General features: G+C 36.7%; 1 pseudogene; it reads left to right on the forward strand.

Annotated features, from left to right (window-relative positions):
• The window catches only part of LOC112643166 (U1 small nuclear ribonucleoprotein C-like), a 101,631-nt pseudogene that overhangs the window by 73,035 nt on the left and 12,351 nt on the right, over nt 1-16,245 (forward strand).

Consider the following 16,245-nt stretch of genomic DNA (forward strand, 5'->3'; position numbering starts at 1 on the left):
TCTTTTGCTCCTATGACCTTTATGCTGCTGTTAACATTTCTTTCTCTCTGTTTAAAATCCCAATTATGTAGATTATTGGATCAAGGAAATATATCTTTTGTTTGGGATATGTATATATCCAAAGACTTAGAAATCTCTTCATTTTTTTGAAACTTACAGTAAAAATAAATGAGCTTGGACAGATCATAAATAGAAATATCTTTGTTGTTGATTGAGTGCAATTAAAATTTTGCCATCGTAATAGTAGTTACAGCTATGTATTCAAATGAAGAAATGCCTGCAAGGGCAAGAGTCTTTAGATTGATACTCTACTGCTACTTGACTGTCTCAGTTGTCTTACAGACCCTGTAGTGTTGAGTAAAATAATTGTCTATTTACACAGGCAAAGCAATTTCTGACTCCAAGGTCACTTGCAGTTTATAGAAAAGAGAACTTTTGAAGTTTTATAGAAACAACACCCATTTGAGAGCCATGGGGAATAATACAGATTCTCTAGGCAGAATACTTCTAGCAGATCCCCCAATTCTGTTAGGAGGTTTGTAGACTTAAAATGTTCATCTCATCTCACTAAAGAAGGCATTATTGTTTTGTTAACTGATGTATGTACTGCAAGTATAATAAACAGTGCCTGTTCTTTTTCCAGCAACTTTTCTAGTGGTATGAAACCAGAATCAAGAGCAGGAGGAATGCTGAAAAATTCACAAATATGTGGAGATTGAACAATAAATTCTTGAACAAGTGGGTCAAAGAGGAAATAAAAAGGGAAATCAAAAATACCTTGAAACAAACAAAAATGGAAATACAAAATTCCAAACTTACGGGGTGTTGCAGAAGCAGTACTAAGAAAGTTCAGAGCTATAGAAGCATACATTCAAAAGAAAGAAAAATCACAAAAATCCCCAATAACCTACCTTAATGTCTCAAGGAACTAGAGAGTAAGAACACACTTAAGTCCAAAGTTATCAGAAGGAAGGAAATAACAAAGGCCAGAGTGGACTTATTTAGGAAGCTTTATATTCTAATACTGGTCTCCTGGAGGTTGTAACTTTCTAACAGATCATTTTCTTTGGCTTTAGCCTCAGAATAATGGAAAAGTTCTGAAATTCAAATACAAAAACCAAAAGTTTTTTCTTAAGTGTGTAGCAAGTTTGTTTTATGTCAAAACTATTTCATTCTGATATGATACTATTTATAGTTTTTATCATTCCACTTTGCTAGAATATGTATAAACTTTGCTGCAAAGATAATGTGTTTGATCATGGAAATCCCTAGACCTGGTGGGAATGTTATATAATTACAATAAAAGCATCAATTATGTTCCTAATATCTGAAAAAATATTAATTCTAAAAACATGCAGTCTTAGGTTTTAGTACTCTGGATTGGAACTTTGTTGGCTTCCGTGGAATATCATCTCTTAGCTGAAAGTGCAAGACTGAGAACTAGAATCTTAAGAATATAGGAAGATATAAATTTCAAGAATAGAAGAGGCCTATTTGCTTTCTCACTCTAACTTACTCCCATCCTCCAAATGTGAATATACTGAATCACCCATGATAATAATAGGACTTTCAGAACATGCAGTTGGTATTGGCTCCTTCTGAGCTAAATCAGTGCTTGACATTAGCTGGAGCTGAGGGAAGTGAGGTTAGGTTCAAGGCATCATCCAGAAAGAATTCTGTCATTAGAACAAAACATTGCATCTCTGGAGTCTGTCTTATGACTATTTTTATGTAGTCTTTTTCTTTTCCTCCTTCCAAAAGCAGGAGCATGCTTCTTGCTAGTCCATCAGGACCAAGGTTAATTCATTGTAAGTGAAGGAAAAATTCCTTGCCTTCACTTACTTTGGTAGCCCAGGCATTAGAAATTTAGACTCACTCTTGACTGGCTGAACTATTAATTCAGCTCTTGAAACAAATCTTAAATTAATATCTGGGCAATCCCTAATTCAATGACTTAAGATCAAAAATAGGGAACACTGCTTAATACCTGCTGTTTCAAAGAGATCGTGACAAAATTCTTTAGAAAGTTATTTTAGCTTTTGAATCTCAATTTTCTTATCTGTAAATGGTGTGAATAATAATAATCCTCCTTCAAGTTGTACAGGTTAAATGAATTAATATAGAGTAAGACATTGGAATGATGCTCGGCACATATGAGTGAGGATAAATCACATTCCTTATACCTTCCAAACTTGTCAGACTTGTTCTTAGCCTAAATTTACTTATACCTTCTCCTTATGCCATGGGATGGCCCTCCATCATTGCTATGGTTGCAATAAATGAATCCTTCCTTTTGTCCAAGCAAAGTTTCTCTTGTTCTGAGATAATTTTATCTTGCTTTATTAGTTCAGTGCTTCTTGAATTTAATTACACTTGCCTGGTCTTTTCCAGGTGTCCTGGATTCAACTTTATTACCAAAATACTTTAATTTTGAATATTTAATTATAGAATAAAGGCTTTTTATTCTTTTTTTTTTTAAATAAAGAATCATACATATATCATTAGTAACCAGCAATTTGTTGATTATTTTGGAGGAAAAAGGACTTTTTCAATGTCTTATTGTGTCAGTAAGTAAGGTTAGCTCTGATTAGGAAAATGCACTGTGTTTTTGACCATATATCTCAGATGATTCCTCCTTGTATTTGTGTACTGATACTGCTTACAGAGTTTCATGTGTGTAACTACATGTGACCCTTACTAAATGGATCTTTACTTTTCAGATGAAGGGGCTGAGGGCTGGACCAGTTGGGTAATTTGTCTAACTAAGCCATGACAACACAGAATCTGGAATCCCGTAGCTTTATGACTCCAGGCCCTGGGTTGTGTATTACATTCTCAATTCTCTCTTTTCAAAAAGTATAACTGTTGATAAGTGCCAATTACCTAAAACTTAAGAAGGTTATGGTATACTATGTACCTTGAAATGAAATTTGAAATATTTTCCCAGTAATGATCCCAAGTATATTCCTATACTAGAAAGCTATAGTAATTCCCATCCCATTAAAGCCATCATAGGAAGGAGGACTTTATTTTTATTATGGAAAATGAACCTCCTGAAAGACAACATAAAACATGGTGTTTGGTAAACTCTTCAGTCTGAAGGGAGGAAAAGTTTTATTTTTCTTAAAAGAACTAATTTTTGGAATTTATATTATTGATTTTTCCTCTAACCACAAAATTAGTCTAAACACTATCTCATTAAAACAGAATTTATGTATGTAGATACACTGTGGAGTTTTGCCTTTTATGCTTGTACTCAGAGGCAAAGGTACCTTAAAATTGTTTTTTTTTTTTAAAGATTTCTCGTTACCAATGTTTTCTTTTTTTTTTTAAATTTTTATTTATTTATGATAGTCACATACAGAGAGAGAGAGAGAGAGAGAGAGAGAGGCAGAGACACAGGCAGAGGGAGAAGCAGGCTCCATGCACCGGGAGCCCGATGCCGGATTCGATCCCGGGTCTCCAGGATCGCGCCTTGGGCCAAAGGCAGGCGCCAAACCGCTGCGCCACCCAGGGATCCCCCTTAAAATTATTAATAAAGATTTACAGACTTCCTGCCCTGAGCACCTCCATCAAATAGCCCAACAGTGCATCACCCTGGCGAAAAAAGGTGGTTGACCAAATCAATGTTTTGTTTTACAGTTTTCCTAAGGATGGCTCAAATAGACTGCTTTTTCTGTTACTGTGTTGTAAAATCTTTACTGAAGCACACTCAAAATTCCATTTAGTATGTAGCTCTGGAAATAGAGAACAGAGGTTTTTGCTAATGTAGAGCAACTTGATGTTGTTGGAAGTGCTGTTGAAATGAACTCATTTTGAAACATAGAAAGTATGTTTTTCAGGGTCATTTCTGCTGTAATTTTTGCTTACTAAGCTATCTCCCTAACTCAAATTATTAATTCTTCGAGGACAGGTGTTGAGTCTTACTGATCTCTGTATTCACAGATGCTAGCACAGAAAATGGCACAGAGTGAGTATTTAGGAAAAACTTGCTGATTGGATGTAGTTCAAAAAAACTCCAGGAGTTTATAAAACTTCTTATGTTAATTTTATTTTTGTAATATTACTTCTTTGTATGCGAAGTATGCAAAGTAAGATTCTGAGGAGGACAAGGTAAGAGATGAAATATTAATCCAAAGTATATGCAGGATTCTGTTAGGTCATAAAGAAGTATTTAACCCAGCTTGGGTAGAAAGGTGTGTGTGTGTGTGTTGCCTCCTGAAGAAAATGATACTTGAGTTTTGAAAGATACAGAGTCATTAGGCAGATATAGAAGATAGAAAAGTATATGTCATGGCAGGAACAGCAAACACAAAGAGGGATGAATTAGCACAATGGAGGAGATGCTCCGCTTATGATTTCTCTCCATCTTCATCCCTTTATATTATTTTCTCATCTATTCATCTAATCTTCAAGCATTTTGCATGTATTTTATCTCAAACATTTCTATAGTCTTTCTTATTCTTAGTTTTATTTTTGTCATAATTCAAATTTTTTAGTCTTTAATTCCCTGTTACATCTTATTTTTTATTTAATAGATTTTAGCTTTAAACAATAACCTTTTCTGTCCTTCAGTTTTATGGCTTTTGATCCACTAATCCTATTGATGTTTATCTTTAATTTCACCTATTTCATCCTATTTTTTTAAAGATTTTATTTATATTCATGAGAGACACACACACACACACACACACAGAGAGAGAGAGAGAGAGAGGCAGAGACACAGGCAGAGGGAGAAGCAGGTTCCATGCAGGGAGCCTGACGTGGGACTTGATCCCGGGACTCCAGGATCACGCCCTGGGCCGAAGGCAGGCGCCAAACCACTGAGCCACCCAGGGATCCACCTCATCCTATTATGTAATGACTCCTAATCTCTTATCTTTATTTGCATTCATGTGCTCATTCTTCATTTCTAATTTCTATTTTTCTCCTAGCACACACTCAATTCAGTTTTAATCTTTCCTAATTTTGTAATCCACTCTTTATTTTTTTAATATTCTTTTTCTATATCCTTTAATATCCTGCTTTAGTTTTGTTTGCTTTCAAAGTAGCAGCAGGAAGTGTGGCCATGAGGGTGATAGCCAGCACATACCCATTTACTGGGGAGGCTGGCAACTTCTTTGCCATCTGTGATAACCCTACTCCAAACTCATTGCATTATCACCCCCACTTTCATATGCATTCTTTTCCTAGTCAATCTCAGACATCTCACCTGTCAGTAAATGCTAGACTGGAGTCCCAAACTTGCTGATGTTCATCCAATGATTACCTCACTTAAAGCAATCATTTTTCTATGAACTAAAATGTTTGTTCAGGTTAAAATCTTAAGGGCAAAGTTCTCTGTCATCTGCCAAGCAGTAAAACTCTCAAATACTGTAAGCAGCAGACTCACCCTCAGGTTCTTAAATGTGTTAAAATGTGAAGCCTTATGTTCAGTAGGAGAAATGAAGTTGTGCATTAGGCATGTGCTCTTTGGGCTGCAGAGCTTATCTGGACAAGGATGTCCAGAGTAGAATGTAGTGGTGTCATCCTGAGAGCTGCAGAATGAAGTCTTCTGCCTGAAGTCATGCCTTATAGGGTTAATGACATTCAAACTAGTAGAAAATTTAAGGCTTGTTTTTTAGAGACCTGTTTCTCCCTAATCAGCTATTGTTTCTTCTAAGACTCCATTAATCAATCCATTAGCTGTCTCTGCACAAGCCTGGAATCCAGGTCAACTGGTAGAGTTCTGGCCTATGAACAAACAAGACCCTGCATTCCTATTCCAAGATAAGAGCCCAAAACCCTATCTATTTTATGCCCATAGCCCATTTACCCTGAGGCAACCTCCTGATGTCAGAGACTAAATTTTGCTTTGTTCTGACATTAAGGTTCCTCCTCAAAGTGAACATGGCATATATGTTACATATATGTTTGCTTAATGTGTATGCTCCATCTTTTCTCATGAATAGACGTAAGTTTCCCAGACCTTTTCCATCAATACGTATGTAATCTCAACCCCTATGTTTATAAAAAACTTGTTCTAACCTCAGTGAGGGGAGTAGATCTGGGAATGCTCCCCTGTTTTCTTGTTGAGCTACTCTTCTGATTATAAAACTTTCTCTGCTTCAAACCTGGTGACTTTGAGACTGGCTTACTGTGCATCAGACACATAAATTTGATTTCAGTTAGGTAACACCCCCACTGCTTCCATGCTCTGCTTTTGTTCATTATCGCCAGGCATTGTCTCCCTGTGGGTTGGGATTGGACCACAGAGAGGAATGGAATGAAAGAAAAAAACAACAGACTCCTACCTATGTGAGTCTGACTTCTTATGCCTCTTCTGGATTTGTTACTTTTGCTTTTATAAAATCCCTTTTTTCTTCATTGAAGTTAATTTTCTTTGAGTTCATTGAGGTTTTTCTTCATGTGTGTATCTTGTTTAAGATACCCATATCTATTCCAAAATTATAGAGATGATCTACATTTTCTTCTAAAAGTTGTAAATGTGCAAAGTTACAGAACTTCAGAGAAAACTTTTGTCAAAATTAGCACCCTGAGAGGGCAAAAGTGGAACCTGACACTTAGGATATCTGAGCAGATGTACTTGAAATCTTGAATTCCTAAATTCTCCTGAATCCTTGTGGTCTACAAAATTAGCCCATTCATCCCTTTGGAAGATACACCCTCCACTCCTTGCTTGAAGGGTCTGCAAAGTCTTCCAGAGGCCAATGCCTTGTAAAAATTTCTCCTCCTCAGGAACTGACCTCCCTTCTTTTGACTACCATACTAGCAATAACATAAAATCTTAGCATAAACTAACTAGGGAAATGTTAGAACTGCTAAGAATGAGAAATTATACACTAAAGGAGTTAGTACCTGATTAACATAAAAAGGCAAGAAGAAGAGTTAACCCTGAGGGTACTGGATGCTGGGGGCAACTAGAAAGCTAGTTAAGATCACAGTGTCAATCTTGGGCACTCTGCTTTAACATGTTGCTGAGATGGCTCTTGAATGCTTGGAAAAAGCAATAATTCTCATAAATGAAATAGACATGCCCAAACTGCTATGGATAACTGTGAAGGAAGCAATCAAAAGTCTCAGAACAAGCTCAATTGGGCCCATTTGGCTGACAGTTTTCCTTGGGAGGGCCCAAAGATTATTCCATTTTCCAAGCTGGTAAGGAATGTACTGGCGAGGGGACCAACAGTTGAAGAGCTCAGGAATGGTTCATATGGTTGGAGATGCTATTATGCAGGGACGTCCTAAGTAATAACAGGTTGGGGGGGTGATAGGAACTTAGAGCAATAGAGGACAGTAGCAATACTTCATTTTCATAACCAAGGTGGATCTAATTACCAAAATGGACAGCAAGGTTAGAAGGGCAGGGAGTTTTGACTCAAGGGATACATAAAGATGACTTAGAGAAGCATGGTTTTCCTAGAAGCAAGATAGATGGGCAGTCAACAAGGGTACTGCTTAATGTATATAATAATCAAGAAGGGATAAAGGCAGCTGAGGTGAGCCTGTGTGTTGAGCCTTCCCAAAGGTAAATCTATGACTCCTTGGCCAATTTCCAGACATGAGCCAGTTTTCATACTCAGAATTAAAATGAGTGATCATATCCCTTGAGGAAAGACCCTGAAACATCACAGCAAACTCTCCTAGTTTTTCCCAAAGGTATTTAGTCATCTACCTAGGTAATTGTGCATCAGGAAAAGTGAATAGTTTTGAGAGCTGTTGTAGACAGCACCACAGTTGATTTGCAAAGGCCTGGGGATTCAAATCACTCTCATGGATTTCTGTTAGAGTGGGAGTACTATGGTTGTTTCTAATAAAGGAGTTTTAGATAGATGTTAAACATACCAGTTCCACAATTTTGTGTTTTAACTGTTCAGTCTAGTACATTTATGTAATAAATCACAATAAATGATTACTATATAATTATGCCCATTTTTACTATTTTAGTTTTTGCTTTCTATTTAGTTCTGATTTTTCTTTTTTTCTTTTTTTCTTTTTTCTGATTTTTCTTTTGCCTATTTCTCAAATAAGTAGTTTCTACCTTGTCCTCTATATAGCAATAAACTCTATGTATTTTCTCAACAGGCAGCCTAGACTTTTTAGCCTAAGCTGAAATGTTGAAAGAATTTTACCTTCATCTTAAAACAGCTTAGGGCATTTTAACTCATCTTGCTTAACTAAATTGTACATTTTTATCCCCTAAGATTTTAGTTCTTTTTTTAACGTTTATTATCAATATTCATTAGACTTATTCATTAGACTTATCCACACATTTAAAATTTTTCTTTCTTTACCATTCCTCTCCTTTGACCACCTTTCTAGAATGTTCTTTCTTTTAGAAGTGCACATTTAAAAAGTTTCTTTAAGGACGATTTGGTGGTAAAATTCTCAGTTTTATACAAAAATGTCAGTTCTTGTTCTTGAACCATATATTTGCTGGGTATCCAATGCTATGCATGTGTATGTGCACACACAGTTTTTAATCCCACATTTTTACTTAGGATAATAATGTGATACGAACATTATATATGTTCCCAAATAATCTCAAAAATGATAAAGTGACTGTTTAATATTCTATTTTATGGATAAGCTATGATTTATTTAAATAATCTCCAAATATTTATTATATAGGTAGTTTCTAGCTTTTTACTATTTTAATTAATACTGTAGCAAACATTCTTGTACATAAATCTTTGTCTTCATTTCTGAATGTTTCCATAGGGAATATTACTAGAAGTAGAATTTCTGGGTCAGAATATCTCAACTTTATCAATTTGGTTTAATTTTATTCCTCCCTCCATCATACATCTCCAATGGGGCTCTGGAATCACTGTTTAAATTAAAATTTTTACTTATGTCAAAATAAAACCTGCACATGATGAAAACATTAAATACTGTGGAAGGATTTAAAATGAGAAGGAACAGACCTCTATTCTACTTCTCTCTTGTTAGAGTTATTAATTTTTTAAATCATAATTCTAATTACATCAACATTTCAAAATAGTTTGTATATTTAGCACTAGTGCATATCTTTCCTCTTTATTAATGAGGGTTTCATTTATTTATTTATGAGAGAGAGAGAGAGAGAGAGAGAGAGAGGCAGAGACCCAGGCAGAGGGAGAAGCAGGCTCCATGCAGGGAGCCAGTTGTGGGACTCGATCCCGGGACTCCAGGATCATGCCCTGGGCTGAAGGCACACACTCAACTGCTGAGCTGCCCAGGCATCCCCCATTCTATGTCTTTTGATTAGATAATCTGTTTATATTTAAAGTAATTATTGATAGGTAAGGCTTAATAATTGCCATTTTGTTAATTGCTTTCTAGTTGTTTTGTAGATCCATTTTTCCTTGTTTCTTACTTTGCTGTTTGTGTGTGTGTGTGTGTGTGTGTGTGTGTGTTTTAATGTCTGGTTATCAGTATGCCTTGATTTTTTTTTATCATATTCTTTTGTACAATTGCTATGGGTTTTTTTCTTGTGGCTACCATGAGGCTTACATAAAATATCTTAAACTTGCAACATTTAATTTTAAACTGTTAACAGTTTAACTTCAATAGAATTCCAAAACTTTATACTTCTTTCCCTTCTCACAGTTTTTTTATTATTACTGTTATAATTTATATATTTTTATACTGCATAACTAATAATAGATTATTATAATATGGTATTTTTACTATGCTCATTTTTAAACTTTTAAACTAGAGTTGTAAATGAATTATATACCATCAGTACCAAATTATAGAATTCAATCTTGACTATATATTTATTGTTATCAGTGAGTTTTACTTTACCTTTTTGTGTCACTGTGATCCTAATTAGTATTCTTTCACTTCCACTCAAAGAAACCCCTTTATCATGTCTTATAAGGCAAATCTAGTGAACTCCTCATGAACTACCTCAGCTTTGTTTGGGAAAATCTTATTTCCTGATTCATTTTTAAAGGACAGCTTCATTGGGAATAGTATTCTTGGATGGCCTTTTTTTTTTTTCTTTCAATATGATGGAAATATCATTCCATTCTCTCCTGACCTGAAATATTTGTTGAGAAATCCACCAATAGTTTTATAGATAACTTCTCTTTTTCCCCTGCTATTCTTACAATTATTTCTCTGTGTTTGACTTTGGACTGATTATAATGTGTCTCAGTGTAGCCCTATACAGATTTAAACTATTCGAAGTCTTTTGGGACTTACGGAGCTGAATGCCCATTTCTCTCCCTGGGAGACAACTCAGAAGCTGAAGCCATTTTGCTTTAAGTATACTTTCTGCCCCTTTCTCTTTCTCCTTCTGAAATGACCATAATGTAAATATTGTTTCTTTTTATTGTGTCCTGTAAGTCTAACAGGCTTTCTTCACTCTTTTTTATTCTTTTTTCTTTTTCTTCCTCTATCTGTATAATTTCTAATGTTCTATTCTCCAGGTCATTGATTCTTTCTTCTGCATGGTCAAGTTTGTTTTTAAAACTCTATTGAATTTTTCAGTTCAGATATTGTATTTTTCACCTGTAAGATTTCTGTTTGGTGTTTTTTGATGGTCTCCATAGCTTTCTAGAATTTCTCATTTTGTTCATGCATTGTTTTTCTAATTTAATTTGGTTGTCTGTGTGTTCTTATAGTTCATTAAACTTTAAGAGGATTACTTTGAATTCTTTGTTTGATACTTCATAGATCTCCATTTCTTTAAGATCAGTTATTAGACTTTATTAATTTACTTTGGTGGTATTATATTTACCTGGCTTTTAATGGTACCTCATTACTTACATTAGTATCTGTGCATTCGAGTAATTGGGTTCCTCTTCCAGACTTTACACTGCTTTGGCAGAGATGAATCTTCACCAGCCAGCCCAGTTCGGTTTCTGGGCATATCTTCTGGTAATGTCCTTGGGCAGGTAGGGCCTGCGCTTATGGTCTATTTTTAGGTGAGGCAACTGTTTGAGATCTGAGGATGGGGATGGGGAAGGTGTGTCATTAGCTGAGAACAGTTGTATAGGACTTCTGGCTTGGTTCTCCACCCAAGTGAGGTATACGATGGGTTTGATGGTAGCCTGGATTCTCCAGTCAGGCCTGGCAGGAGGACAGCGGGATGGAGCCAGGGCCTGTATGGTTCATTGTTTGGTGACCTAAATCAGGCAAGACTGTGCACTAAATTCCCTGGACTACCGGTTTTGCTCTGCGGATGGGGAAAGCCATAGGCTGTGATCTCTGTTTAAGTGCCTTCAAACAAGGCTGTAACCATGCAATCTAATTAGGTTCCATGGTTAGGTGGGTTGGAGGTGGTATTTAGTAATCAGATGGGCTGTACATTAACCCCAAGAAACGAAAGGAGGCAAAGAGGGACCCTCCCAACACAGACCAGGTGAAAAGAGGACCCAAGAAGCCAGGAGAAGCAAGGGCATTTTCTCCCAAACCAGGTTTAGCCAAGGATAATGCTCCAAAGAAAGATGACAAGAACCAAAGACCTTATAAGAGTCAAGATCAAGTGAAGCTGGGAAGGCTCCCAACAGCCAGACAAGGTGACACAGGCCATTCACAGTGCCACTGTCTCCAGTGGGAAGTCAAAGGTCAAAATCAGAAGAAGCACCCAAGATGGTGAGGCCCATAGGAAAAGAAATGCTGGGAGTGAGAGTTTAAAATCCATCATCCCCAAAGGCAAGAATGGTGCTACTCTCCAGACAAAAAGAAGGAAACCAATGTACCTAAAGAGGTCTTGCCCAAGCAAAGGCCTCTGTTTCTCCTAGGGGCAGTGGGTCTAAGACCATGCCTGAATCCCTGTCCAGGAAGACAGAGGCTTCCACGCACCTGAAAAGCCTGGCATGCCCACGAAAGTTTCATCATACAAATTGACCAGTAAGAAGGCAGAAACTGAAAATTAGAGCTGGGGTGAAGAGAGACTGCGATTCTGCTTGCGTTTTATTCCCCCAAAAAACCATCACTCTATTTATTTCATTGTAACCTACTTATCAATAAGGACCTCCATGCCCCAAAAAAGGATAAGCAACTCTAAAGCGGATAAATTAAAGCTCTTTGTTCATTATCTTAATTCAAGCTAACTTGTGCCCCAAGTTCTCTGCCTGAACAGGTTCACTGACTTTGCTCTACAAACTATCAGCTTTTCCTGCTCTTCGTTTGGTTAGAGCACCACTGGGCCCCACAGCTTCCAGGGTGTTCTTGCCAACCCTGTGGTCAGATGGGCCTGGGAGCCACACTGAGTGGGTGAGGTTGTATCTCAGCATCCTTGCCTAAGTTTGAAGGGGAGAGGCTAGGTAACTCCCAATGTTCCAAATAGCTCTTCAGTTGTGGGGAAGGGCTGGGAGCTACCCATAGTCTTGGAAATGAATTCATGCCTCGTACTGTGCATATCATGGAAATCCTCCACATCTGGTACTGGGTGATTGGCTCTACCCACTCACCTTTCATCTTGAGCATTGCTGAGTTACATGGCTTCCAGGTGTTCCCACCAGCCCCTCTGGTCAGATATCGCCAGTAGACACTTTTCATAGCTGGTGGGGCTGTGACTTAACTCCTTGCCTAGGTGTGGGTAAACTGGGCCCTAAGGCTGGAAAAACTACTTGTTTATGAATCTTAATTGAGGAGATCTGCATCTGCCAAGTTCCTTGTCAGAGAGTGCCTCCAAAATGGTTCTCAGATGAGCAAAACTATTGTTTGGGATTACTAGTTGGGCACAGTAGGTATGAATGAAGTCTGATAAGATTCATATGCTGGTTTTCACAGCCTTTCCCCAATTCTCTATGGTAGTCAGATTTCTGGTGATTGAGTCCTAGAGTCTCCTGCAATCCCCATGGGGTCTGGTAGTGTGGTGGCTTCCACAAAGCAATTCACAATGCTGAGGTCTGGTTGCCCCCCCACCCGTGGGTTCTCTTTTCCACTAAAGAAGTTGGAAGTTCAAGCTCTCTGTGGCCTAAAGGACTATATTCCAATTCCTTGTATTCTAGCATACAAAACAATCCACAGAATGACTGCCTCATTTCCCACAATTTTTTTTTATCATGGCTTGCATTTTCCTAGCACCAATATTTTGCTCACACCTATTTCCCAACATACATTTCTCCTTCCATTTTCTTCACTAAGGATTTTTTTTTAATGTTAGGATTTGATGCCTATGGGTATGTGGTTTTTTTTTTTTTTTTGACTCATCACTTTTCCACATTATCTATTGATTTTCTGTTAGAATAAAAACTTGCTTTTAATATAGTTTTGTTACAATTATTGGCAAAATAATAATTAGTTGTTAAGTGTTTATACTATGCTTATACAAATCTTATTCACTGTTGAGTATTACTATGATTATGTTTCCTTTCTCTGAAGGTTAAACTAATTTCCTGGCTTATTCTTTTGCATAGTTTTCTTTGTATCCATTACTAGTTCTTCTCATCTTTTGGGTGCTTCATGGTATAATTTTCCAAAGTCACTTCTGATCCTCAATCAGTTTCAATTTACTTTTCTTTCTGAAACAAACCCTCAGTTCTCTGGTCTAGGTGGATTGTTCCCTATGCCTGTTGAACAGCTTTTACCTTAATCTCTTTGCTGTTTTTCTTTAAATTCCTTCTGCTATTCCCCCAGATAGGGCCTTGGTCACTAAGATTCTAAGTAATTTGTTTCTATATGCTTCTTTAGTATGAAATTTGAGAGTGAATAAAATTTCCTGTAACTTTGAGGATCCCTGATTGCTAAATTCTCATAAAGGAAGATTTTACTGCAGGAAAGTTAGCATGTTTCAAAAACTGTGAGGACAACCTTCACTTAACAAAAAGACATTAGCTGAAACTGAGTTTTAAACAATTCGTTAAGGGATGTCTGGGTAGCTCAGCGGTTGGGTGTCTGCCTTTGGCTCAGGGCATGATCCCCGGACCAGGGATTGAGTCCCACATCAGGATCCCCGTGGGGAGCCTTCTTCTCCCTCTGCCTATGTGTCTACCTCTCTCTTTGTCTCTCATAAATAAATAAATAAAATCTTTAAAAAAAAGAAAAAGAAGTGTTTTGTTAAAAAAAAAACCACATTTCATTAACAAAGGAATTTGGAACTTGTAATTCTTCAGTTTTTAGATGAAGGAAGTAACTACTGTTTTCTATAACCCTTTGTCCTCATATTAGATAATTTTCCTTGTGATAAAGATGACATAGATCCTGTATTTACTTTGATGACTAGTGGCCAAAAGAAGCAATCCTAAAGTCCAATGAACAAAGGTAAGATTATTGTGGGACAGTTTCCTCTCTAGATCACTTAAATGGATTAATAAAAAGAATATTCACTGCCTACAGTTATATCACCTTAGCCATGGATGGGCTGATTTTAACTTTTTATGAGAGTATAAAATTCATTTTTCACCTTTAAGTCCCCTTAAGTTGTCCCCATTGTACAATGAAATAGCTGAGGGATGAAATGTCTTCAGAATCAGTATTTGTACATGTATGTATTATATGAGGAAAGAGGAAATAAGCAAGGTTTTTCTAAATGGTTTAAGTTCCTGACCATTATTTTTCACTTTTTTTGAGTTTTCAATAGCAGACCTCTGAGGGTAATGTGTGTTGGTGGAAAAAAGTATGGAAAACACATGTGTTTCTGTTTCTAAATCGATCAGTATTATTTTATCTTTTGTGTGATGTTGCTAGAGATGCTTTTATCCTATAAGGAGATCTTTAAAGCATAACTTTATAGAAGCAATTCTATTTTTTTCTATCTTATGGTCTGCTGCAAATCAGTAGCATTTTGTAGTATCCCCCATGATCATCTTCCTCCCTCCTTGCCTTCATATTTCACCCTGTTCTTCCTTTCGATTTAACAGATATTTCTAGAGGTTCTACTATGTCCCAGGTGATATTCTATATATTAGGGATATAATGGAGAGAAAGAAATGACACTGACTCCAGGATTTTTATTTTTACTTTATTTATTTATTTATTTATTTATTTATGTATTTATTTATTTACTCACTCCAGGATTTTTATATTCAATTAGAGGCAAGGTGGAAAATTAGAGTGGTCAGACTTCATAGAGGTCCACCAATTTCCCCTAAAGTAAAAATACTAGTAGTCTTTGTCTAGACATCTCAAAAATTTATTGGTCTGAAAATATTCATCTGACAATTGGGAAATTCTTTGAAGGTTCTACCCCTTGACTGAGATGACATTAAAATATTTTCATTTTCCCGTGGACTCCAAAGGATAATGCCGGGCTTTCTGATTTTCTCTTCTATATGCTTTTGGATGGATCATCACACACAATATAATTACATAGGGACTTAACCAACTTTCCCCTAAACTAGCAATTCTTCCAGAGTTTTCCATTTTTGCCACTCCTCTCCATCACTAAGACTTGAAATTCCTTGCAGTTTTACTGGAATCAACCTTGAGTCTTCATTTACCTTACCAGTTTATTTTCATTCATTCACCAAAGCCTGACTATTCTTCTTTCATTTGTCTATTCTTTATCTCATCATATCTACAGTATCTCTATAAACAGCCTATTAGTTGGTATGGCTCTGCTTCCAATTAGAGTTTTTTCTGCCATTAAATCCTGGCACAGGTCCTCCTTCCTAAAGAAATTATCCAAATCTACTCATGTTTATTTATTTGTTTTATTTTTTTTAAATTTAAATTCAACTAGCCAACATATACCATATCATTAGTCTCAGATGTACTGTTCACCAATTTATCAGTTGTTCATAACACACAGTGCTCATTACATCATGTGCCCTCCTTAATGCCCATCACCCACTCACCCCATCCCCCCACCCACCTCCCTTCCAGCAACCCTCAGTCTATTTCCTACAGTTAAGAGTCTTTCATGGGTTTTCTCCTTCTTTGACGACTTCCCATTCAGTTTTTTATCCCTTCCCCTGTGATCCTCTGCACTGTTTCCTATATTCAACATGTGAGTGAAATAATATGATAATTCATTCTCTGATTAACTTATTTCACTCAGCATAATACACTCTAGTTCTATCCACATCGATGCAAATGGTAAGCATTCATTCTTTCTGATGGCTGGGTAATATTCCATTGTATATATAGACCACATCTTCTTTATCCATTCATCTGTCGAAGGACATCGAGGCTCCTTCCACACTTCCACAGTTTGGCTATTGTGGACATTGCTGCTATGAATATTGGGGTGCAGATGTCTCGGCTTTTCACTACATTTCTATCTTTGGGGTAAATCCCCAGTAGTGCAATTGCTGGGTCATAGGGTAGCTCTATTTTTAACTTCTTGAGAAACCTCCATACTCT

Source organism: Canis lupus, chromosome 21, assembly GCF_003254725.2.
Source record: "Canis lupus dingo isolate Sandy chromosome 21, ASM325472v2, whole genome shotgun sequence".
Classification (NCBI taxonomy): domain Eukaryota; kingdom Metazoa; phylum Chordata; class Mammalia; order Carnivora; family Canidae; genus Canis; species Canis lupus.